This window comes from Podarcis bocagei, assembly GCF_964188305.1.
Source record: "Podarcis bocagei genome assembly, chromosome: 15".
Classification (NCBI taxonomy): Eukaryota; Metazoa; Chordata; class Lepidosauria; order Squamata; family Lacertidae; genus Podarcis; species Podarcis bocagei.
This window is the reverse complement of record NC_138141.1, coordinates 22,009,079-22,034,143: the sequence shown is the minus strand read 5'-3', so window position 1 is coordinate 22,034,143 and position 25,065 is coordinate 22,009,079.

The window sequence follows — 25,065 nt, the reverse complement described above, 5'->3', positions numbered from 1 at the left end:
AAAGAAAAGCTTTGATAAGCCAATTTTAACCTTTTAGTTTAAGTAATCCAAGATTTGTGGGAACGTTGTGGATAGTAAAGGTAAAGGTAAAGGGACTCCTGACCATTAGGTCTAGTCGTGACCGACTCTGGGGTTGCGGCGCTCATCTCGCTTCATTGGCCGAGGGAGCCGGCGTACACCTTCCGGGTCATGTGGCCAGCATGACTAAGCCACTTCTGGTGAACCAGAGCAGCGCACAGAAACACAGTTTACCTTCCTGCCAGAGTGGTACCTATTTATCTACTTGCACTTTGACGTGCTTTCGAACTGCTAGGTTGGCAGGAGCAGGGACCGAGCAACGGGAGCTCACCCCGTCACGGGGATTCGAACCGCCGACCTTCTGATCGGCAAGTCCTAGGCTCTGTGGTTTAACCCACAGCGCCACCCGCATCCCATGTTGTGGATAGTAGGAGAGGTTATATTGATTACATATTATCCTTCCTAACTCACACTAGTGAGTCATATATATAGCAGAGCAAATTCCCCTTTACACAGCAAGAGGCTAATTGCAGATTCGTTTGAATATCTTTAGTTAAGCAATCCCATCTGACATGCCCAGATTGGAGTATATTCCTGGTAAGACCCCTTTGGTTGCCTCCTAAAAGAATAGAGACACAAGAGTCTTCCTTATAAGTTTACTCACATTCAGTTCACAGTATGATCCCTGAAGACAGGCTTTAGCTTATAGTTACAGATACAGTGTGGCGGACATCCCTGTAAGGATGCGCCCATGTGCTGCTGGCAGAGAGCCAGCAGATAGCATCAGGAGCAGTGGCCAAAATGGAAGAGAGAGACATGGCTGCATGACTAGCCTCCTTTTAGGGTCCGGAAGGGTCACACTCACCTACCTGGTCACATGCAGAGCGAGGATGCTCCAAACCAGGTGTAACAGGAAGTTCAACTGACTGGATCAACACCCTCCTGCCTGTGTCCACTCTAGGGAAACAAGGAATGTTGTACTTGACTGCTCCTATGGATTACATCCCATGGATTCTTTAAGACAAACTGGATTCTCCTGTGCCCCCCCCCCCTCAAACAATAACCACACAGTCTTGTAAAAGGTAAATACAACATTTATTCCCTCAGCATTCCTGGTTGAAGAATAGCAGATAACAGCAGCTTTGTTCTGGCAGGCTTAAAATGGTAAAGCCATAGTTTGGTCTAGTTTAAAATGGAGTCTGAGCAATGGAGCTCAGACTTAAAATAGGTTCTACATTGCTAAGAGCAAAGGGGGGGGGGTGCCCAGCCAGGTGAGGAGATTATATATGGCTATGCCCTCCCCCTGTCAGGGCCACAAAGGGAGTGGCTCCCAGAGTTCTCTCTAGCAAACCTACAGGAAAACTCTGTGAGTTTTGACTCCTATCATGTGCCTATCCAGCAAACATGCATTGTAAATATCCCCCAAGTTGCAGTCCAACAACATCCGGGGACCCAAGGTTGAGAAAGGTTGATGTAGGTGGTGGTGGCAGCAGAGGCAGGTCAAAGAGGCACTGAGAGCCAGTGTTTTGTAGTGGTCAAGAGCGGTGGACTTGTAATCTGGTGAACCGGGTTCGTTACCCTGCTCCTCCACATGCAGCTGCTGGGTGACCTTGGGCTAGTCCCACTTCTCTGAAGTCTCTCAGCCCCACTCACCTCACAGAGTGTTTGTTGTGGGGGAGGAAGGGAAAGGAGAATGTTAGCCGCTTTGAGACTCCTTAGGGTAGTGGGTGTCTGAGGGCCCTGCTCCTTCCTGCCACTCACCATCTGGCCCAGGGCGGGGCCTGAAGGACTCACAGGGACTGCTGCGTCTGCTGCCCATGAGGACTCTCCTGTATGAGTGTCTGAGGGCCCTGCTCCTTCCTGCCACTCACCACCTGGCCCAGGGCAGGGCCTGACAGGCCTCACAGGGACGGTTGCTGTCACTGCTGCTGCAGCCCAGGGGGATCCGGAGGGGCGCAGAGTTCTTTTTAAAATGTTTTAAAATGTTCCTTTTCCGTTAATTTTTTATATATGCGGGGACGGGGATAGGGGTGGGATGGATGTTTAGTTGGGAATTTGTTTGATTTTAATGGATTTTTTAATGGATTTGTAAGTTTTATAGTTTTTCATTTGTATTGTTTTTTGTTTTCTGGTGTTTTTTATTGTTTTAAGGTCTTATTCTGTTCTTAAGGGGAAGGGTCAGGGCTGCCGGGGAGTGGGTCCCAGCCAACAAAATGGCTGGGGTATGTTCCACAGAGGGGGATGCGCTGGGACAACCGATCTCAGTGATCACGGGTAGGAGGAGGAGTTACGCTAAGACCAGACCATGTCATTACAGAGGAGGCAGGTTTAGTCGTTGTCTGAGCACTATCCCTGCCTCCGGGTCTGGTCCTGTCCGGACGGATACTAGAATCAGCAAGGGATACCCACATGACCTGAAGGTGCTGCTGTGCAATGCCAGGTCAATGATTCATAAGACCACTGCCATCCATGACTTGATCATGGATGGAGGACTTGACCTGGCATGTGTAACAGAGACTTGGTTGGATGAAGCAGATGGGCCTGTCCTTGCCGCTGCTTGTCCACCAGGTTTCTCTTACGCACAGCAACCCAGGTCATGTGGGCGGGGAGGGGGGGTTGCAGTGATTTTTAGGAAGTCATTAGTTTGCACCAGGCGTCCTATTGGGAAGACCCAGTTCTCTGAGTGCATGTTCTGGAAGTTGGGCAATAGGGGCAGTACAGGATTCCTTTTGGTGTACCGACCTCCCCGCTGCACCAAGGATTCCCTGCCCGAGCTGCTTCAGGTCGTGGCGGATGTTCTCCTGGAGACACCTAGTTTGGTTGTCCTAGGGGATTTTAATATCCATGCCGACACGACCTTACAAGGGGCCGCTCGGGACTTCGTGGAAAGCATGGCCTCCATGGGGCTGTCCCTGAATAAGTCTGGCCCAACCCATAGCCGCGGACATGCCTTGGACCTGGTGTTTACCTCCATGGATGTTGGTGTTCTGACACTAAGTAAAAGCGAAACAAAAGAAGTGCCATGGTCAGACCACTTCCTGGTGCAACTTGACTTCTCCGCGACCCTTCCCCTCTGCAGGGAGGTGGGACCGATTCGGATGGTCCGCCCCCACCACTTAATGGATCCAAATGGTTTCCAGAGAGCGGTAGGGGATGCTTTATCCCATGTTGATGGCCTTTCAGCTGATTCCCTGGTGGCCCGCTGGAATGTGGAGTTAACCAGGGCTATTGACTGTTTGGCTCCGAAGCGCCCTCTCCGATTGCATGGAGCCCGGACAGCCCCGTGGTTTTCCACGGATCTGAGGGCAATGAAACAATTGTTGAGACGGCTAGAGCGCCGGTGGCGGATGACCCATTCTGAAGCTGACCGGACACAGGTTAGAGCTCAGTGTCGAGCCTACCAAGTGGCAGTAGCGACGGCGAAGAAGGCTTTCTTCGCCGCCTCTATTGCATCTGCAGAAAACAGCAGCAGGAGACTTTTTCAGGTGGTCCACAATTTAGCGGAACCACCTGCTACATCGGGGCCCAGTACGGGCCACATGATCTCCTGCAATGATTTTGCAAAGTTTTTTGCAGATAAAATCGCTCAGATTCGGGAAGAGGTAGACGCCACCATGGGAGCAGGGCCATGGCGGGAGAGTGCTAGAGTCCTGTCTAGTCAAATTGTGTGGGATCAATTCCAATCTGTTACCTCCGAGGATGTGGACAGGCTGCTTGGACGAGTGAAACCAACCACCTGTCTCCTTGATCCTTGCCCATCCTGGCTTATAAAAGCTAGCTGGGAAGGGCTGGGCGATGGGCTTCGTGGGGTGGTGAATGCTTCCCTCTGTGAGGGAGCCTTCCCAGACCCGCTGAAAGAGGCGGTTATTAAACCGCTTCTTAAAAAACCATCTTTAGATGCGGCCACGATGGCCAACTATCGCCCAGTCTCAAATCTTCCATTCTTGGGCAAGGTGATTGAGCGAGTGGTTGCTGAACAACTCCAGGCACGCCTGGAAGAAGCGGACCATTTGGATCCCTTCCAATCGGGATTCAGGCCTCATCACGGGACTGAAACTGCCTTGGTCGCACTGGTTGATGATCTCCGGCGGGCTAGGGACAAAGGTGAGAGCTGTTTCCTAGTTCTGCTGGATCTCTCAGCGGCGTTTGATACCATCGACCATAACATCCTTCTGGACCATCTTGAGGGGCTGGGAGCTGGGGGGACTGTCATACAGTGGTTCCGCTCCTTCCTCCTGGGCCATGTTCAGAAAGTGGTGGGGGGGGTTCAGACCCCTGGGCTCTCACTTGTGGGGTGCCTCAGGGTTCTGTCCTCTCCCCCATGCTTTTCAACATCTACATGCAGCCGCTGGAAGAGATCGTCAGTTTGGGCTGGGTGTTCATCAGTATGCAGATGATACCCAGCTCTACTTTTCTTTCAAATCAGAACCAGTGAAGGCGGTGACAGTCCTGTGTGAGTGTCTGGAGGCGGTTGGAGGATGGATGGCGGCAAACAGATTGAGATTGAATCCTGACAAGACAGAAGTACTGTTTCTAGGGGACAGGAGGCGGGCAGGTGTGGGGGATTCCCTGGTCCTGAATGGGGTAACAGTGCCCCTGAAGGACCAGGTGCGCAGCCTGGGAGTCATTTTGGACTCACAGCTGTCCATGGAGGAACAGGTTAAATCCGTGTCCAGGGCAGCTGTGTACCAGCTCCATCTGGTACGTAGGCTGAGACCCTATCTGCCCGCGGACTGCCTCACCAGAGTGGTGCATGCTCTGGTTATCTCCCGCTTGGACTACTGCAATGCGCTCTACGTGGGGCTACCTTTGAAGGTGACCCGGAAACTACAACTAATCCAGAATGCAGCAGCCAGACTGGTGACTGGGAACGGCCGCCGAGACCATATAACACCGGTCTTGAAAGACCTACATTGGCTCCCAGTACGTTTCCGAGCACAATTCAAAGTGTTGGTGCTGACCTTTAAAGCCCTAAACAGCCTCGGTCCAGTATACCTGAAGGAGCGTCTCCACCTCCATCGTTCTACCCGGACACTGAGGTCCAGCACCGAGGGCCTTCTGGCGGTTCCCTCACTGCGAGAAGCCAAGTTACAGGGAACCAGGCAGAGGGCCTTCTCGGTAGTGGCACCCTCCCTGTGGAACGCCCTCCCACCAGATGTCAAAGAGAACAACAACTACCAGACTTTTAGAAGACATCTGAAGGCAGCCCTGTTTAGGGAAGCTTTTAATGTTTGATGTATCATAGTATTTTGATATTCTTTTGGAAGCCGCCCAGAGTGGCTGGGGAAGCCCAGCCAGATGAGCGGGGTATAAATAATAAATAATAATAATAATAATAATAATAATAATAATAATTATTATTATTATTATTATTATTATTATTATTATTATTATTATTATATCAAATCCAAACTCTTCTTCTTCTTCCTGTTCCACCTCAGGGGGCGAAACAGGGCGCACCACCCCTGGCCACACACCCTCCCCTTTATCTCTCAATGCCAGTCCCTGGTGAACGACTGTTCCTTATGAGTTCTGGCAAACGCAATATGAACCTGGAAGCTAAGAACAGAGGTGTTAAAAGTTCGAAGGCTTTCCTTTCCCCTCTGTGAAGCATTCAAGGCTGCGTGGAAGAGGTTCTGGGGCAAACACCCAGCAGACCCACATTACTCTCCGGCAAGCCGACGTTGCTTCATGCAGGCAGCTCTGAGGGTTATATATTGATGCTGCATTATGTTATGGCAGCGACTCGCATCTGCGCCACGCAGGCATGAATAAAAGATGGGCCGGCAAATGGCGAAGAGCAGCAAATTAATTAATCGAAGCATAGCTCTCTACGTTTCCATAAAAGCACGAGAGAGCAAAATAAAACCCAGCCCCATCCAGCGCAGGCAGGAGAACAAAGCAAAACAGGAACCAAACAAAGGGTTGGCAGAGACAGATATTTAGGGCCCTGATCCGTACAGTGCTGCCGCATATCCCGACCTAGCAGGGATCCCAGCGTGGCTGTCGTGGCAGGCGGTAGCTCTATGGAATTTGGTGTGGCTTACTCCCAGGTCAGTGGGGTTGAGGCGGCAGACTTAAATGGAATCAAAAACTTGTTGAAAAAGAAGGGAATTTGGGTGCTGTCTGAAAACCAAGAAAGAGGGAGATTACCTAAATTCTTTAGGCTGAGAGTTCTACTTATGGCTGGAATGAGCCTTTCAGTCAAGCTCCTGGCATTTTTCTAGATCATGCCCTTTCTCTCTAAGCCCTGTTCCTTTCCCATCTCACTGACTCCTTGGGCATAGTCAGGATTTATGTTGGGGTGGGCAGGACTTGGGGGGGGGGACAGAACCAAGCTAACTGTGAGGCGATTGGTCAGATAGTTAAGTAATTTTATTTATTTACCGTACTTGATTTTTTTTTGGGGGGAGGGGTCAGCAGCCCCACTCTGCCCCACCACCAGCCCCGGCTACACGCAGGAAGAGAAAGCCAAAGGCTCATCCATACTAATAATCAGTGCTCTTTTTTTCTTTAAAAAGTGTTTAGGGGTACTCTCATTTTGACTCAAGAAAATCACCATTTTATAGTTCAGATCAGGAAAAATAAATACAGTGGTACCTCGGGTTACAAACACTTCAGATTACAAACTCCGCTAACCTGGAAGTAGTACCTTGGGTTAAGAACTTTACCTCAGAATGAGAACAGAAATCGTGCGGCGGCAGCAGGCGGCCCCATTAGCTAAAGTGGTACCTCAGGTTAAGAACAGTTTCAGGTTAAGAATGGACCTTCGGAACGAATTAAGTTCAAAACCAGAGGTACCACTGTACAGTAAAGGGACAAAAGTACAAAGATTCACAAAATGTTTAGGGGTATGCGTACCCCTGCGTACCCCCAGAAAAAGAGCACTGCTAATAATCCACACTAGCTCTGACTCCTGTCTTCAGGACTGTGTATGTGCTAGGCAGCCCCAAAGAATTTGGGGTAACCGTTTTCTAATTCCTGTGGCAGGAAACCAAGACTGGATACACACATAAACATGAGCGCAGCATGCCTAACGCTGCCCAATATATTTTTTGAAACCAAAAAATGTTGTGTTTCTTACATAGATTGTGTAGTTTGTGAGTTTGGACCCATCCCACCCCAAATCGTGTGAAGTCATGCCAAAATCATGTTTCGGTCGCTCTCATCTTGATTCAAAATGGCACCTGGCATCCAAACATCAACAAATAATCACCCCCACCTCGGGAACCCTCCTGCTGAATTAAGGATATCCCAAGTGGAGGTGGTATGACAAAAAAATAGGTGAAGTCACTCCCAAGTCATGGTTTATTCCACCATCCTGATTCAAAATGGCACCTGGTATCCAAATGTCAATGAAGACCCCCAACCCCACCTCAGGAACCCTTGTTCCATGTGTCGTGATGATATCTCAAGAGGAGGCCAAATCTATGTAAAAAAAAGGTATGAAATCATGCCAAAATCACATTTCGATCTCCCATGTTGATCCAAAATGGCACCCAGCATCCAAAATTGTGATGAAGTCTTCGGAACACATTTGCTAAGTTTGGCAACAATATCTTGAGAGGCAGCTGAACCTAGAAATAACCAAGCACTTTTCAAAATTTATGGGCTATCTTTCTATCTATTCTGGGGTTTTAATGGAGAAAGGTGCCTCCCCTTCGTTGCTCTTTTCGTAGCGGCCCCTTTTGGCACCCCTTGCACTGCTGGCAATTAAAGAAATTAGCACCAAAAGGCTATTTGCATTGGATAAATATAGCACCTGCCACCCAACCAAGCTGTTTGTCACCCAGTTGAACACATTTATCCAAACCGGGCCTATCCATCTTCCTGATGCAGCATCATATTCTCGCAGATCTGTCTTGTCGAACCCGTTAGGGAAGAAAAACAAGTGGGGGGGGGGCACAGCTGCCCATTCGCCAGCTTCACCTCTTCCATTTGGAGGAGTTATTTATACGGAGCGGCGAGATACATGGCATTAAGCTTCCTAATGATAATAATAATAAAAGCCCAAACTGGGGAGGAAACAAACAAAGAAGGGTGCCGTGTGTTTTATTATAGACCAAAAAGCGCCTGCCAGAATGATAGATCCCCCTGCAAAGGAAACACTTTTTATCAACAAAGTTCCTAGCCGAATGCAGGCGTGATGGATGGCCTCAGCCTTGGCGCGCAGTTCTAGGCTGTGCCTGAAGGAGACGGAGCTACCGTTCCGGGGCTTAATTTACAGTGAGACGAGAGAATGTTCTGGAAAAGAATTACAGCTCCACCCCTTCCTCCCAAGGGTCAGTCAGGGAGAGGCATGGTCTCGGGATTCATTTCCAGACCTCCAAGTGTCCCTATTTTTCAGGGACAGTCCCGCACTAACAGAAGCCGCCCCTATTTCTGATTTGACCCCGGAATGTCCCACTTTTCCTTAGGATGTCCCTAAGTGGAACATCCCGCCCTGTGGAACGCCCTCCCAGCAGATGTCAAAGAGAACAACAACAACCAGACTTTTAGAAGACATCTGAAGGCAGCCCTGTTTAGGGAAGATTTTAATGTTTGATGCATTACTGTATTTTAATATTTTGTTGAAAGCAGCCCAGAGCGGCTGGGGAAGCCCAGCCAGATGGACGGGGTATAAATAATAAATTATTATTATATTATTATTATCTTCATCAGAGAAATGTTACAGGGGATGGAGCTATGCAAACCACACACACACACACACACACCCTTTAAAAGGCATCTGAAGACAGGCCTGTACTGGGAAGTTGTTGGTTTTTTAAAATGTCTAATGTTTTATTATGATTTTTTGCCAATTATTTTTATTGATTTTCCAATTTTTAAAAAACCGATTGTCACCAAATTAATACAAGTTTAATACAAAGTTTAATACACCGGCACAGATGTTCCTTCTTCCCTGCTCCCTCCAACACTGCTCCAAGTAGATTAGCTTTCCCAACTTTCATTCCAATATTCAATAAAATTAAACATAATTACAGTGGTACCTCGGGTTAAGAGCTTAATTCGTTCCGGAGGTCCGTTCTTAACCTGAAACTGTTCTTAACCTGAGGTACCACTTTAGCTAATGGGGCCTCCTGCTGCTGCCGCATGATTCCTGTTCTCATCCTGAAGCAAAGTTCTTAACCCGAGGTACTACTTCTGGGTTAGCGGAGTCTGTAACCTGAAGCGTCTGTAACCCGAGGTACCACTGTATGTTACAATAATATTTCATGCAATATTATGTTTTGTGAAATATTATGTGGCTGGGGCAACCCAGTCACATGGGTGGGGTACAAATAAATTGTTGTTGTTGTTGAATAAGATGTCCCTATTTTCATCTGAGAAATGTTGAAGCGTATGGATTTCATCTGGGCCTTAGGCTTCCCCGCCCAGATCTGAGGAGCAAATCCAGAATCAGAGAGGGTCGTCCACATGGAAGATTCCACCCAAGCCTTGCCACCAATCAAGAAACAAAGGGAGTATGACAATAGCCCATCGCTCAAACTCTCCCAACTCTTGGCCACACCTTCACAGCTCTCATTTTGATGCTTGAGAAGAGCGGCTAATGAGAATGGACTGAGCTGCAAGCTAAGTGTCTCCACTGAGGGGCCTGATTAAGGCCGGGGAGACCTTGAAGGTAAAGTCATTCCTAAGAAGGGGAGGTGATTAGTTTTTAATCAGCAGGCAAGGTTCTCTTGGGCTGAAGTACATAATTAGAGGAGGTCCTGATCTCCCAGAATATCCAAATCCCTGCTTTGTCCCTTCCCCCCTCCATACTCCTGGCACTGCTGTGCTGAGCCAAAGGGGTGGAATCAGTGCTTTATAACAGGGTTTCCTAAACCTTCTAGCAACTGGTGCATATATCAGTGTGTATCATATTGTGTATCATGGAAAGGTAAAACACGACATGCTTTTAAAGGGCCCTGCACCTAGATTTCTGTGTGAGTCACGGCACCAAATTGGAATGCAAGCCCAGAGCTATGGCTTACCCAGAGGTACAACAGGAACTCTTCAAAGAACATTGGCCTCCCATCTCTCTCCCTCTGTCTCCCCTCTCTCTTTCCCCACAACTGCATGATGTCTATGACGATAGTGTCTCATACAAAATGTAAATGAACTGTGAAAAGGACTACGAATCAAAAATGGACATGCTATATGTACAGTGGATGCTCGGGTTGCGGACGTGATCCGTGCGGGATGCACGTTCGCAACTCACAGCGTTCGCAACCCACAGCTGCGCATCTGCGCACACGCGGATTGCGATTCAGTGCTTCTGCACATGCGCAACCCACAATTTAGCGCTTCTGCACATGCGCAACCGCCAAAACCCAGAAGTAATCCATTCCAGTACTTCTAAACGAAACCTAAAGTATCTGTAACCCAAGGTATGACTGTACTTTTCCATGTTTATTTGTTTATTCCATGTTTTCAAACACAAGAAAATCTTTAATAAAAACTAATTTTACTCTCCCCCCCCCCAAAAAAAAAGAGTGGATAATACTTCTGTGTCTCTTTATCAGGAGTGGCAGAATGCCAAAACATGACAGAATTACTTGCCTCCAGCGGAGGCTGACTAGAAGGGAGCCGGGCCAGAGCAGTATCGCATACAGAGATGCAATGGGCACCCTCACCTGAGGCCAGTCCGTTCAGCTATGTCTCAACTGCAGCCAGAGAAAAAGAGAGAAGTTTGAGTTGCCACAGTGGAGGGGCAATCAGAGGCTTAGGAGAGATGCTGTTGTTGACATTTATTAACGTTTAATTTTCTGCCGCTTTCAGCCTGGGTTGCAAGGGGACTGCTGTTGCTTCGGGGTGAGTGCGTGGTCTGAAGCTGTCAAAAAGAGTGTCCTGTCTCCTGCAATGTTCCTTCCCCGCTTCATTCCAAGTCAGATATTTGCAGAGGCAGGTGATATCACAAAAACACCTTTTACCCTCTTTCCTCAGCAGGAAACTGATCCTTTTTTCAAAGCTCTCCTGAAACTTCCCACCGCTGAGGGAAAATCTTGAGGGCGGCACAACATAAGGGAAATACAATTCAAGGTGTTGTCATAGTAATTATCAAGACGGCTGTTGTTTTTAATTTGACATTTTATTCAATAAAGAAAGAAAGAAATCAAATGTTCATATCTGTCACAGGGGTGGAGGACGAAATCCACCCCTTTCTGTCTGGGTCTCAGGACTCTCCTCAGGAGCCTTACCTGCCTGAGGCTGCGCAAACATCGCCCAATCTTTCAAGACCCAGCTGCCCCCTTGCCAAACTCTCTCATTCGCAGCCCTTGCTTACACAACAGCTACCGAAATAAATGGCTCTGCTGTTTGCAAAATAAATAACATGCCTCCATTTCCTTGCCTTGTCTGGGGACTCACTTAGTGCGCTGGGAAGGCCGCAGAACTTGTTTATGGTCCGGCTATAAACCCTCACTCCGGCGAGGTCGGTAATGTTGACAGAGCTTTCTGCAGAGAGCGCCTTTAATGCCACAGATCCGGAAGCTAAGGAGCCCCACTCAGAGGTGAGAGTGGGGCATGGGTATACGCATGCACATGATCTGAAATGCAGAGATGGTATGGGAATTGATGGAAAGGATGCCTCTAACTCCACCCCCCTCCTGTTCTCCCATAACTGCCTGCTGAGGGCCTGAAGGCCCCTGCCCTTGCCTCTCTCCACCTGGCTTGCAGTGGGGCCTGACAGGCTTCAAAAGGACTGCGGCTGCTGCTCAGCAGTGAGGGCTCCTCTTTAAACTTTAATTTTTATCTGTGTTGTTTCAAATGAGACCATCTTGGCTGTGATCCCTGGAAGACCTGCACCCTGCCTTGGGGGCCTTTTTTTTTTTTGTAAATTTTATTAAGTTCTTGCAAACTACATCAGCCAAAACATACAGACATTTAAAAGGTAAAAATAAAGAAATAGAAAAAGATAGAAAAAGAAAAAGTATAGGAAATAGATATCAGATTAACACATATTAACATAAAAAGAAACAAACTTACAGACGTTTACACATTGGCTTCCTTCCATCTCGATTTAGGTTAGATAGACTTATACCCATTCTGCAGTTGTATTATAGTAACTCTATACATCACAGGTTTTAAATTCCATCCACTGTTATTTTTTTAATTCCCAAATTACCTTCAATATAACTTAAAAAATTATTCCAATCATTCTTTAGTTTTACGTTTTTTTGATGCCTGATCCTCTGTGTCAATCTCGCTAACTATATACTCAAATAATTTCGTCCGCCATTCTCTAACCGTGGGGATGTTAGGGGTTTTCCAGTTTTGCGCTAACAGGATCCTAGCCGCCACCGTTGCGTATTGGAAGAATGTTTGATCTTCGCTTTTGATCTTGGGGGCCTTTTCCCATCTGGCCTGGGAGAGTGGAGTGCTGACTGACTCCAGCTACAAAAACTGAGGCTATTGAACAGATTCTTGGGCTGGAGCATGGGTAAGCAAACCAAGGCCCAGGAGCCAGATCCGGCCCAATCGCCTTCTAAATCCGGCCCGTGGACAGTCTGGGAATCAGCGTGTTTTTACGTGAGTAGGATGTGTCCTTTTATCTAAAATGCATCTCTGGGTTATTTGTGGGGCATAGGAATTCGTTCATTATTTTTTTCTTCAAAATATAGTCCGGCCCCCCACAAGGTCTGAGGGACAGTGGACAGGCCCTCGGCTGAAAAGGTTTGGTGACCCCTGGGCTGGAGTATTGTTTATGGGGAGGTTGAGAGAGCTTATTGATATTATTATTGTATCTTTAGTCTTAGATCTTATGATTTACATGGAAATTGTTTCCATTTGGTTGTGTACGTTTTGATGTGTTTCATTTATTGTTTATGACTTCTGCTATGTTTGTAAGTATGTAAATCTTGTCATGTTGTAAGCCGCCTTGAGCATAGTTTCAACTATGGAAAGACGGCATACAAATAAAATGATGATGATGATGATGATGATCTAGGCTCCATATACCGCCACCTCCCATGTCATCCTTTTCCTCAGTTTCCCAGTGGAGATTCTCTCCTGGGCTCTCCCACTTCTCCTCACATAAAGGCTGCCATCACAAAACATAGAAAGCTGCCTTATACTGAGGCAGACCATTGGTCCATCTCATTCAGTGCTGTCAGCACTGATTGGCAACAGCTTTCCAGGGTTTGGGGCAGAGGTCTCTCTCAGCCCTAGCCGGAGAGGCAGGGAATATTTCAGGACACTCCAAAAATTGTTGAGCTTTTTTGGGGAAGACACAAAAAATTGTGAGCTTTTTTTTTTAAGGAACCCCAAAAGTTGTTTTAGACAACGCAAAAGGTTTTAGACAGACCCCCCCAAATCGATTTCCTATTTCCTGCATGCAGAGCAGAAGCTCTCTAACCACTGAGCTACACAGCTGTTCCCTGTCCTTTCTACTGGCTGGACAATGAATGGGTAGATGGGACCGCTGTTAGGTTACATTTGACTAGGTAGAGCAAGGTTCACCAATGTGATGCCCATGGGCACCAGTGTGCCCACCAGTATCTCTTATGGCACCAATGAAAGGCTTCAGTAAAAATATCCAAGCAAAAAATCCACAATACGCAAGAGGCTGGTGTCTCCTGCTTGTATTGGTTTGGCCTCTCCTGCTTTAGACAAGCTCCCTTAAGCAGTGCTATTTGTCTAGAAAAAGAGGCGCCAGAATTCACCATTAACGTGGCATCCCTTATTAAGACTCTGTGGGTGGGCTTCATTTTTGGAACATCGGTGCCTCATTAAAGAGGTACCCATTTCTCTGCTTTGCCCTTCCTCGTGTCTGTTCAGCCAGTAGCGACAGACGCTTTTTGTCTTACAGCCTTGCAGCTTGACTCTAACAGTCACGGCTTCCCTCCAAAGAATCCTGGGAACTATAGTTCTTTAAGGGTGCTGAGAGGAGTTTGACAATCAATCCCTCTTTATTGTAGCTTTGGGGGGGGGGGTTGGACCTCCTAACAACTCTCAGCACCCTCAACAAGCTACACTTCCCAGAATAAGAATACAGTACCAGAATAAGAAGCCATATTTGTTTAAAGTGGTACAATAAATATTTAGTGCAGGTGGGGCTGCCCCTTTTGTCTCTTAGGCTTCGTTCTTCGCCAAACCTTCCTGGAGTCCCGTTTCCCACAAAATAACGATGCCTCTGCTTACCTTGGGCTCTCCTTGTTTTCAGCAAGAGTGTTTGGCTCCCTCTTTATCATAAATCTAGCAGGATTTAACTTCTAGCTACTGAATGAATGAATGAATGAATGAATGAATGAATGAATGAATGAATAGTTTATTACGGTCATAGACCAGAAGAAAAGAAAAAAACATAAAAGGCAGCAATAGTTTACAAGGGAATGATGGTGTCAATTAAAAGTTGTAAAATTATACATAAAAACAATACACATATACACACACATATACATACTCATATATGCACTACAGTATATGTATGGGCTTAAAAAAGGGGGGGGCTTATCCAGGGGTCAGATCTTTTACTTTTTTACAGCTAATGCCCTCCGCTTGATCGCGGCCGCAGAAAACTTGGCCACTTTCAGTGTTACTTCTGGGTTTTTATCTCCTAGTAGGATTTTCAGCCGCTGAGATTCAGATCGACCTGGAAATTTCTGAACGATAGGGGAGATAAACAGTAACCTGATGTCCCCGTAAAGGTCGCAGTGTAACAGCACATGTAAAGCCGTTTCCACCTCCTTCAGACCACATGGGCAAACTCGTTCAGCATAGGGTGTGCCCTCGTATCTGCCCTTTAGTAAGGCAGATGGCAATACATCAAATCTGGTAAGGGTAAACGCCCGCCTATATTTTGCGATTTGTAGGTCCAGCAAATATGGGGTTAGATTAAACCCTTTTCCATAATCTTGGATAGCTGGATATTTATCTATCTTGCTCATATGGTCCTGAAGCTCTACATCTCCTATTCGCTGGCTCACCATCATTTTAGCCTTTTCAAAGCCTGAGGCTATGAGTTCTTGTGAGGAAAGCCCCAGGCCCCTCAATTTTTCATAAAGCGACAATCTCCATTTAGACTGGAACGGGTCTAGTAGAGTCAATGGAGCCACTCCCACTGGGAAAAATATGAGTTTTAGCCAGAAGTGAATCTTCAAGATCCATATCCTGGCATTAATAGGGAGTTGGCCAACCTCCAGCCTAATGGCAGTGTTAGAGACACAGGTAGGTAACCCTAGTAGGGAACGATAAAATTTAGTTTGTACAGATTCCAGGGACTTGAGTTTTTGACAATTAAATATCTGGGTGCCATACGTCAATTGTGGAAGTATTTTTGCAACAAAGACCTGGGAGGCAGCAGGGACATATTGACCTCCTTTTCTGTAAAAGAATCTTATAATAGCTCTGGAAGATCTTTGCGCATTTACAATGGAATTCTTGATCTGATGGCACCAGGATCCCTTCTCATCAAAAATTATTCCAAGATATCTAAAAGATGTTACTTGCTCAATAGGTTGGTTATTAATTTTCCATTTATGTCGGAGTTTTCTCTTGGAGAACACCATAATTTTTGATTTAGTGTAATTTACTATTAGGTGTTCAGCTTCGCAATACTCTGTAAGAGCTCGTAAAAGTTTTCTTAGACCCACACAAGAGAAGGAAATAAGTGCCGCATCATCCGCGTACAAAAGGACCGGGATTGGTGTATTATTTAGATTTGGGGAATGAGTGCTTGCTTCCTCCATCTTTCCGACTAAGGAGTTTATATAGAAGTTAAAAAGAATAGGAGCAAGAACACAGCCTTGCTTGACACCATGGGAGCTTTGGATTTCCTTTGATAGGTTCCCATAACGGTCGCATCTAACACGGATCCGAGTGTTTTCATGTAGTCTACGGATAAGAAGCAAAAGACGTCTATCGATGTTTGTGACATTTAGTTTTTCCCAAAGTCTGTGCCGGGGTATCGAGTCGAAGGCTGATTTAAAATCTATAAAGGCTACATAGAGAGAGCCTCCTTTCTTTGAGGTGTATTTCTCCACTAGATGTTGCAATACCAATCCTTGGTCTAGAGTTGATCTATGTGCCCTGAAACCAGCCTGGGCTTCCTTTAGGATGTGCTCCTGTTCCAGCCAGTCCGCAAGCTTTTCACGTAAGTGAGTTGCATAAAGTTTGCTGATGATGCTTAAGAGACTGATTGGTCTGTAATTGGCTGGATCAAGTTTGCAGCCTTTCTTGAATATGGGAACGATGATTGCCAATCCCCAGTCCTCTGGTATTATTGCTGTTTGATCTATGCTGGTGAAAAGGGTGGCAAGGACTGGGGCCCACCAGTCAATATTGGCTTTGAGAAGTTCAGGAGAGATGTTATCTGCTCCCGGGGCTTTTCTGTGTTTGAGTGCCTGAATAAGCCTCCTAATCTCCGCGACCGACACCGGAGGCCACTCATCACCTGCCACACACTGTATTAGTGGCTGAGTCAAAGGCAGAGCTGAATATGAAGATTGGAAAAATGCCTCCCAAGTCCCTGCAGGTATAGTGTACTCCACTTCTGAGGAAGTAGGTCGCACTCCATTTGCTACCAGTCTCCAGAAGGTGGCCGAATCTCTCTCTCTGGATGCATCTATTAGGCATTTCCATTCTCTTTTCTGTGCCAGGAGTTTTTTGTTTTTGATCAAAATTTTATAATTCCGTTTATCTTCAAACCAGCCCGTGGGGAGTTGGGGTAAATTGGCAGATCTATAATTCTTGTATTTTTTCAGTAAAAATACAAGAATTATTTGTTTTCAGCAAGAGTGTTTGGCTCCCTCTTTATCATAAATCTAGCAGGATTTAACTTCTAGCTACTGATCCTTCTGACAGTAATGGGCCATTAACCAACTAGACATAAAACTGAAAGTGTAAATCTTGCTCCTGTGGGGAATTAGAACGCAGGTTTTTAGGATGCAGGCCATGAAACGCGAGAGTTCACCGCCATCGCAAATGAGGCCTGATTAACAGTCCCTTCCCACAATCCTCTCCTTCGCAATCCTCCGGGAGCAGGAGGAGGGTTGGCAGGAGCTGCGTGAGGAGAAGGGAGAGCAACGCCCTTGGGGAAGAATGAGAGAGGCCCTAATCACATCCCAGAGGATTTGGCCCCCTCATCAGCCAAAAGGCACAGGTCTTTGCCCTATTCATTTTGTAAAGTTGTTTGTTTGCTGACAGTGCATTGGGATGCTTCCTAAGATGCCCAACACCACAATGGGCACAGTGGGAGATCAAGAAGCAGTTTTTCAGCCTTGTTTGGATAGCATTGGATTAACCCTTTGGATTAAGATGCCAACGCGAACCTTTCCAAACTGCACAGACTTTTTGGTTTCATGGAATTCCCGCACAACGTCGGGTACGAGGCCGCTAGCCTACCATATATTTGGGAAAGTTGTTTGCATGTTCGCTATTCCTTTGAACATCTCTTTAAGATAGCGCAATTCAAAGTGTTGGTGTTGACCTTTAAAGCCCTAAACGGCCTCGGCCCAGTATACCTGAAGGAGTGTCTCCACCTCCATTGTTCTGCCCGGACACTGAGGTCCAGCTCTGAGGGCCTTCTGGCGGTTCCCTCACTGCAAGAAGCCAAGTTACAGGGAACCAGGCAGAGGGCCTTCTTGGTAGTGGCACCCGCCCTGTGGAACACCCTCCCACCAGATGTCAAAGAGAAAAATAACTACCAAACCTTTAGAAGACATCTGAAGGCAGCCCTGTTTTGGGAAGCTTTTAATGTTTAATAGATTATTGTATCTTAGTGTTTTGCTGGAAGCCGCCCAGAGTGGCTGGGGAAACCCAGCCAGATGGGCGGGGTATAAATAATAAATTACTACTACTACTACTACTATTTTATTATTATTATTATTATTATTATTATTATTATTATTATTATTATTATTATTATCAGGACCACCTTGTCCTTGGTGGTCCCTGAGAGCAGGTTTCCGTCTATGTTTTGGATGCCATTGGTCCAGGGGTCCATTTCGTTCTGTACCTTGAAGTCAGCAGCTATCCTAGGATTTAGATGAGATTCCACCCCCTGCCCCCTCAATCTGCACCTGGAAATGCCAGAGAAGTTCTACCTGGTATATATGGAGAAGGGGCTGTGGCTCATTGGCAGGGCAGTTGCTTTCCCAGGTTCAATCGAATCGCCAACATCCTTGGGAAGAAATGAGAATATCCCCTGTCCTGTCTGAAATCCTAGAGAGCCACTGCCAGTCAGTGCCGACGATACTGAGCTAGATGGGCCAAAGTTCTGGCTCCGTATGGGCAGCGTAACCCTAAATCTTGCTATTGTTTGGAAGGAAACACCATAGCTCAGTGGCAGAGCATTGCAGCCTGGCCACAGTGACCTGGGAACGTTGCTGATTCCAGCCTGCCTGCCACTTGGCCAATGGTGGGCCGGCATGGGCAGGATTTCCCCAGGGGGGGCAGACCCAACTGACCCATAAGTGTTGCTTGGGTCCACTCCCAGGGGGGATAAATTGAGACCTGCCCAGGCCTCCTTCCCAGTTCACTGGCGTCAGACCTCCCACCCTCCCTCTCCTTTTCCCTCAGTTTCTCAATGGAGATTAGACCTTGCTATATGGACGCAGGTGGCTCTGTGGGTTAAACCACAGAGCCTAGGACTTGCTGATCAGAAGGTTGGCGGTTTGAATCCCTGCGATGGGGTGAGCTCCCGTTGCTCGGTCCCTGCTCCTGCCAACCTAGCAGTTCGAAAGTACGTCAAAGGTGCAAGTAGATAAATAGGTACTGCTCCGGCGGGAAGGTAAACGGCGTTTCTGTGCGCTGCTCTGGTTCGCCAGAAGCGGCTTAGTCCGGTTTTTGAACTTTGCATCGGAAGCCGAACATGCGCCTGAGCTTCCGTTTTCACTGTTGCGCAGCTAAATTGAGTCCCCCGCAAAGTAATTAAGGCTTTCTTCCTTCCTTTTTTACTGTTGTGCAGCTTATTTGAGTTGCCCCCCCCATGGTAATTAAGGCTTTTTTCCTCCCGCTTTTACCCTTGTGTAGCTCATTTGAGCTCCCCCGCCCCGCATCATAATTAAAGCCTTCCGTTTCTGATTGCAGTGTTCTGAGATGATATTTGGTGCTTTTGTTTTTGCTATTTTTTGTGTTTTTGTTTGTGTGGCTTTTTCATTTTTGTGACTGTGGCTTGTTTTTCGCTTTATGATTGATTGATTGATTGATTGATTGATTGTGTTACTGCAGTAATGGATAAAAGCCCCTCCATCCAAACAATGACTATCATGAGTGCAGGTAAGAAAATAATTTAATTTTAATTTTGATCATCTACAGTACTGTCTTGTTTATTTTATAGTACAGAACATTGATTAATGCTATCATTTTATGGATCAATGGTCTCGTTAGATAGTAAAATTCATGTTAAGTTGCTGCTTTAGGGGTTGTTTTTAAGAGTCTGGAACGGATTAATCTATTTTGCATTACTTTCTATGAGAAAGCACGCCTTGCTTTTGGAACGTTTTGGTTTTGGAACGGACTTCCGGAACGGATTAAGTTTGAGAACCAAGGTACCACTCTATCTGCTGCCTTGCCTGGTTATTTCATAATTAGGGAGCATCAGGATTACGGGGCCTTGTCATGCAATGTCCCCTGCCTGAAAATGATGAGGAGCCTCTGCCAGTCAGTGTAGGCAATATAGCCCAATGATGTGACTTGGGGTAAGGCAGTTTCCCTTAGATTCAACCTTGGACCTTGTGCATGCATTTGTGTGCTCTGCCCCTGAGTTAAAATGCTTTAAACCTCCATTAGATGCCCCCCCCCCAGCTCTACAGGGGCCCCTAGACCAGGCTCTGCAGCTCCATCACATCTCCCTATTTCTGCAACAGACCCCTTCCTCTTTCCTGGCCCAGTGGTCTCCGACTGCATATGTTTCAACACAGGGCAACAGCACCCTCTGCTGGTTGTTGGCAGGAGGACGGCAACCCTCAATAGAAGCCGCTCCATCAGCTATAATATATTTCTTCACACCTACAAGCCTGTCTAGGACAGACATTTTGACCAGCGCTCCAAGCTGACACCGCAGCACCGCCAAAGGCACTGTTCCCATGAAACACTCGCGAGGGCATCACTCTGTTCGCATCAGCAGCTCGGCATGAACCTGAATGCACTGCAGAAGTTTGCAGAACACTTGAGTTTTAACAACATTCCTGGAGATGCTTGGTTTGCCCCAGGCTGGATCAACACGACTGGCGATCTAATGTGTCAGGCTCGGCCGACTCTGGGGTTGCGGTGCTCATCTCGCTTTATTGGCCGAGGGAGCTGGCGTACAACTTCCAGGTCATGTGGTCAGCATGACTAAGCCACTTCTGGCGAACCAGAGCAACGCACAGAAACGCCATTTAACTTCCCGCCAGAGCGGTACCTATTTATCTACATGCACTTTAACGTGCTTTCGAACTGCTAGGTTGGCAGGAGCAGGGACCGAACAACGGGAGCTCACCCTGTCGTGGGGATTCGAACCGCCGACCTTCTGATCTGCAAGTCCTAGGCTCTGTGGTTTAACCCACAGCGCCGCCCACGTCCCATTTCTAGGAATCTATTTTATACTTAAGTCAAATCCTTGGTCTATCCAGCTCAGTATGACCTATGCTGACTGGCAGCAGTTTCAGACAGAGGACGTTCCCAGCCCTATGTGGAGATGTCAGCGGTTGAACTTGTCTCATACGGGGATCAAACCTGCAACCTTGGCATTATCAGCACCACGCTCGAAGAGAGTATCTAGCTTTGCACACACACATACTAGTGGCTGCCACCCCTGCTCGCTCCACCGTATTTTAGACCTCCCACCCTCAGGCAACTTGGGGATAGTTTATTTTATTTGCTGCATTTGTGACCCAACTTTCCTATAGGGAGCTCTAGTTCTCCTCCTCTCCCATTTTAGCCTCAAAACAACCCTGCGAGGAAGGTGAGCCTGTGAAACGGCGGCTGTCAAAAGGTCCCATGGAAGAAACGGTTTATTGGATATTTGCAAGCAAACTGTAAACAGGATAAGAACATTGGCAGGATTGTTGTAATAACCTGCAGCTTTATAAGAGTATATATTTAAAGTAGATGAATAAATGATTAAGTTCAGTTAATTTGGAATACGCAGAAAATGTAAAGGACAAATTTAAGGAACTGCAGGAAGAAGGGGAAGGAAGTCGAGTTTTGAGATGTTAAAAGGATTGTAAAATTATCGAAATGAAAATTATATACAGTGGTACCTCGGGTTACAAACACCTTGGGTTACAAACACTTCGGGTTACAGACTCTGCTAACCCGGAAGTAGTACCTCAGGTTACGAACTTTACCTCAGGATGAGACCAGAAATCGTGCTCTGGTGGCACGGCAGCAGAAGGAGGCCCCATTAGTGAAAGTGGTGCCTCAGGTTAAGAATGGTTTCAGGTTAAGAATGGACCTCTGGAACGAATTAAGTTCGTAACCAGAGGTACCACTGTATACACACACACACACACACACACACACACACACACACACTTCATGGTAGAGTGAGGATTTGAACTGTGATCCCCCCAGGTCCTAGTCTCTAACCACTACACCGCACTGCCTCTCCTTAAAATCCCATCTCAACCATGAGATAGGCTTGTGCATCGTTCCGTTGTCCTGTCTTCTTGCACCCACCTCTCTCCCCATGACTGACTTGTCCACCGTTCTGCCTAATGACGCTGCACTCGGACATTCTGCACAGCCCTGAGTTGCCTTTTCCTGAGCACTTTCCTGCCCTGCCGCAACGCCCTTATGAAGTGCAGCGAGGTGCCGGCACGTTGGGCCGCGACATCTGATTCCCGTCCTGTTTTTGCTTCGTGCAGCAGACGAGAGATGTGGCCTGCGCTCCTCACTCCTCCGAGCCCAGCCGGGTGACTTCACCTCCTCTGATATTATGCGCGTGTGATTCTCAGCTTACACACCCGGGCGAAAGCAATTAAAATAGCTTTCGGTGCTATGGAGGTCATTCTGCAGTTTTCCCCCACCCAGAGACTGCAGTGCATGAAAGTTCAGGATGGGCTTGAAGTATTTACAGCGGTTTCGCACTTGATTTAATTCCTGTTTACAGATCTTGGGAAGCCTTTAATGCTTCCCCTTCCTTGATTTATCTCAAATGTATTTTTTTGCAAATGTAGCTGTGGCAGCAGGGAATCATTGCATTTAAATTGTCCGTAGCTGTGTTGGTTAAGTATTAGCGCTGCAAAAGGGAGATTACATTCCTCCAAATATTTAATAAATCTCCTTTTCATTAAGTTGCAGCCATGGTGTGTGTGTGTGCGTGTGTGTGTGTCCTCCTTTTTTATCCTTGCTTTCCCTCTGTGGCAATTTTCTATTCCTCTGAAACCACGGGATAGTCTGAGAAGTGATCTTAAAGTCATTCAGGGTTTTCACTTCCAAAATAATGGAATATCGGAGCCTTGTGGGTCAGTGATTAGAGGTCTCTAACCATGGATTTACACAGTGGCGTAGCGTGGGGGGTGCAGGGGGGGCCGGCCGCACCGGGCGCAACATCGGGGGGGGGGGCGCGGAAGAGACTCGAGTGCTAAAATCCACGGGTTAGGGGGCGCAAATTACTTGCCTTGCCCCGGGTGCTGACAACCCACGCTACGCCACTGGATTTACAAGCCCCATATTCCATAGTTTGGCAAGTGTAGTGCAATCTGTATTTACAGCAAAATGTCACCAGCAGGTGAGATATTATTTTCTTGTCATTTTTTTTTAAAACAGGGCTGTGTACAGTACTGTATTCTAACACACATTGTCCCCTTGTGGCGAAATGGAGAAACAGCTACAAGAAATTCAGAAGCTGAAAATGCTAAGTGCTGTAAGACCGCTACTTACAAGGAGATTACGTTCTGGGGATTGAGCCTAAAGTCAAAATTGTGCATAGTCAAAACACATTGGGTTCAATGGTGGGTGGAGTCTTTCTCCCCAGACCTCCCAAGTGTCCCTGTTTTCCAGGCACAGTCCTGGATTTACTGACACCATCCCGGTTTCTGATTTGATCCCGAAATGTCCAGCTTTTCCTTAGGAAGTCCCTATTTTCATGTGAAAAATGTTGGAAGGTTTGGCGTTATACAACCCCCGAGCCAAGGAGATAAGTAACTATACAACATTTAGAAGACACTGGAAGGCAGCCCTGTATAGGGACGTTTTTGTAATGTTGAATGTTTCATTATTATTTTATATGTGTTGGAAGCCGCCCATAGTGTCTAGGGAAACCCAGTCAGATTATTTATTATTATTATTATTATTATTATTATTATTATTATTATTATTATTATTATTGCTGCCATATGTCCAGGTGTACATTTAAATCTGAATCCATCAAATCTGCAATTTCCAAAGCAAAATGCGAACTGTCATCCTTCCATCCATCTGTTGCCGAAACCATTATTCGAAATTTGCGCTCACCCAAAATTTGCGATGCAGTTCTTCAGCCGAACAATGTTTACAAAAATGCATATAATAAAGGCACCTGTTTATAAAAAAACAACAACGACGATATCAGTGAAAATAACATGCAAAAACGTATTATATTAGGGGAAATGTTTCTCTTGGCGGAACATACCTCGCAAGGTTGTTGTGAGACTAAAACAGGGAGACGGGCGCGCCTTGTATTGTGCCCTGAGGTCCTTGGAGGAAAGTTAGGATAATAATATAAGACTATAATGATTTTCCTTTTCTTCCTCTTGCCCACACCTCTGCAGTGTCACCCTTGGGATGCCCCTGATCTGAATCTAATTTTAAGCACTTTCTCGTTGTCCTGGCAACGGCCTCAATTTTCACAATGGGAACAATCCGGAGAAAGTTTAAGGGTGCCTTTGTTAAGTGCTTAAGACCCGTCAGTTATTTCCCGCCCCCCAAAAGGCATCTTGTTCTTTTGCACTGGCTCTGTACTCAAGGATGAAAGTATATCGCAGGCGCTGGTAAGCAGATTAATGGAGGACATCCTCTGAAGCAGGGATGGATCCAGACCTGGCCAACCCTCCATGGACCCCTTTGACAGGTGGCTGCCCACCTGCCCATCACCTGTGGTTTAAGGACACAGAAAGCTGCTCCAAAGCACTGGTCCGTCTAGCTCAGGACTGGCAGGGCTGTCCAGAATTTCAAGCAGGGAGACGTCTTTCCCAGTCCTATCCAGGCTGAATCTCAGATAAAATGCTAATTGACAGAGCATGTCAGTCCTTATAAACCATCAAACTTTCTTTATTTGCTCCCTGTTCAAAAGCAGCATAGAGCCTTTCTGCCTGGCATGTTTGTGTTCTTCCATCAACAGTTCTAGAGTGGAGGTTCAGGGAAAATCCCCCATTGTCAACATAAATGCCCCAGTGAATCTGGAGAAGTAGAATGACTGAATATTGTCTCTCTTTTGCTTGGTACTATTGTATACAGTACAATGCTTCTTTTTGGAATGCTAGTAACTGACCATAATAAAGAGATGTATTGATTGACTGGCTGACCTTCCATCTATAGGGGCAGTCTACCTGTGGATACCAGAGCCAAAGGCAAGAGGGATGGACTGCTGCTTTCATCCCCAGCTTAAAGGCTTTTCACAGGCATCTTGCTGGCTGCTGTTGCAGGCAGAACGCTTGGCTGATCCGACAAAGCAATTCACAAAGTCCTATCTGGGGCCTATAAATATCCATTCCCCGCTCTCTCTCTCTCTTTTTTTGCAGGAGCTGCAGAGACCAAGTTGCATTTATCTTCCTAATAGGCCCCACATCTGTGGACGACCATCAAATTCCCTGCCTGCTTTGCTGGATTCACAAATGCGACGGCAATTGAGACTGGCTGCAGGGGCAACCAGTTATTTCTTTGGGCTGCGCTATCCATTCTGCGCTATCCATTCTGGCCATCCTGGGACTGAATGTGGAAAGTCATTTCCAACGCCTCTCCTAGGAATGTAAAGAGATCCTGCCGCATCAGTAGAATGGTCCATCTAATCTAGCACCCTGTTCTCACTGCCTGTAGGGAAACCTGGAAGCAGAGGCGTCGCAAGGTGGGTGCGGTGCGAGGAGGGTGACAAAATGCTGGGCAGCAGTCAACTGCTGTGAGAGACGCTGTTCCTTTGGTATGCGCAGGCTTCCCAGTGCCAAT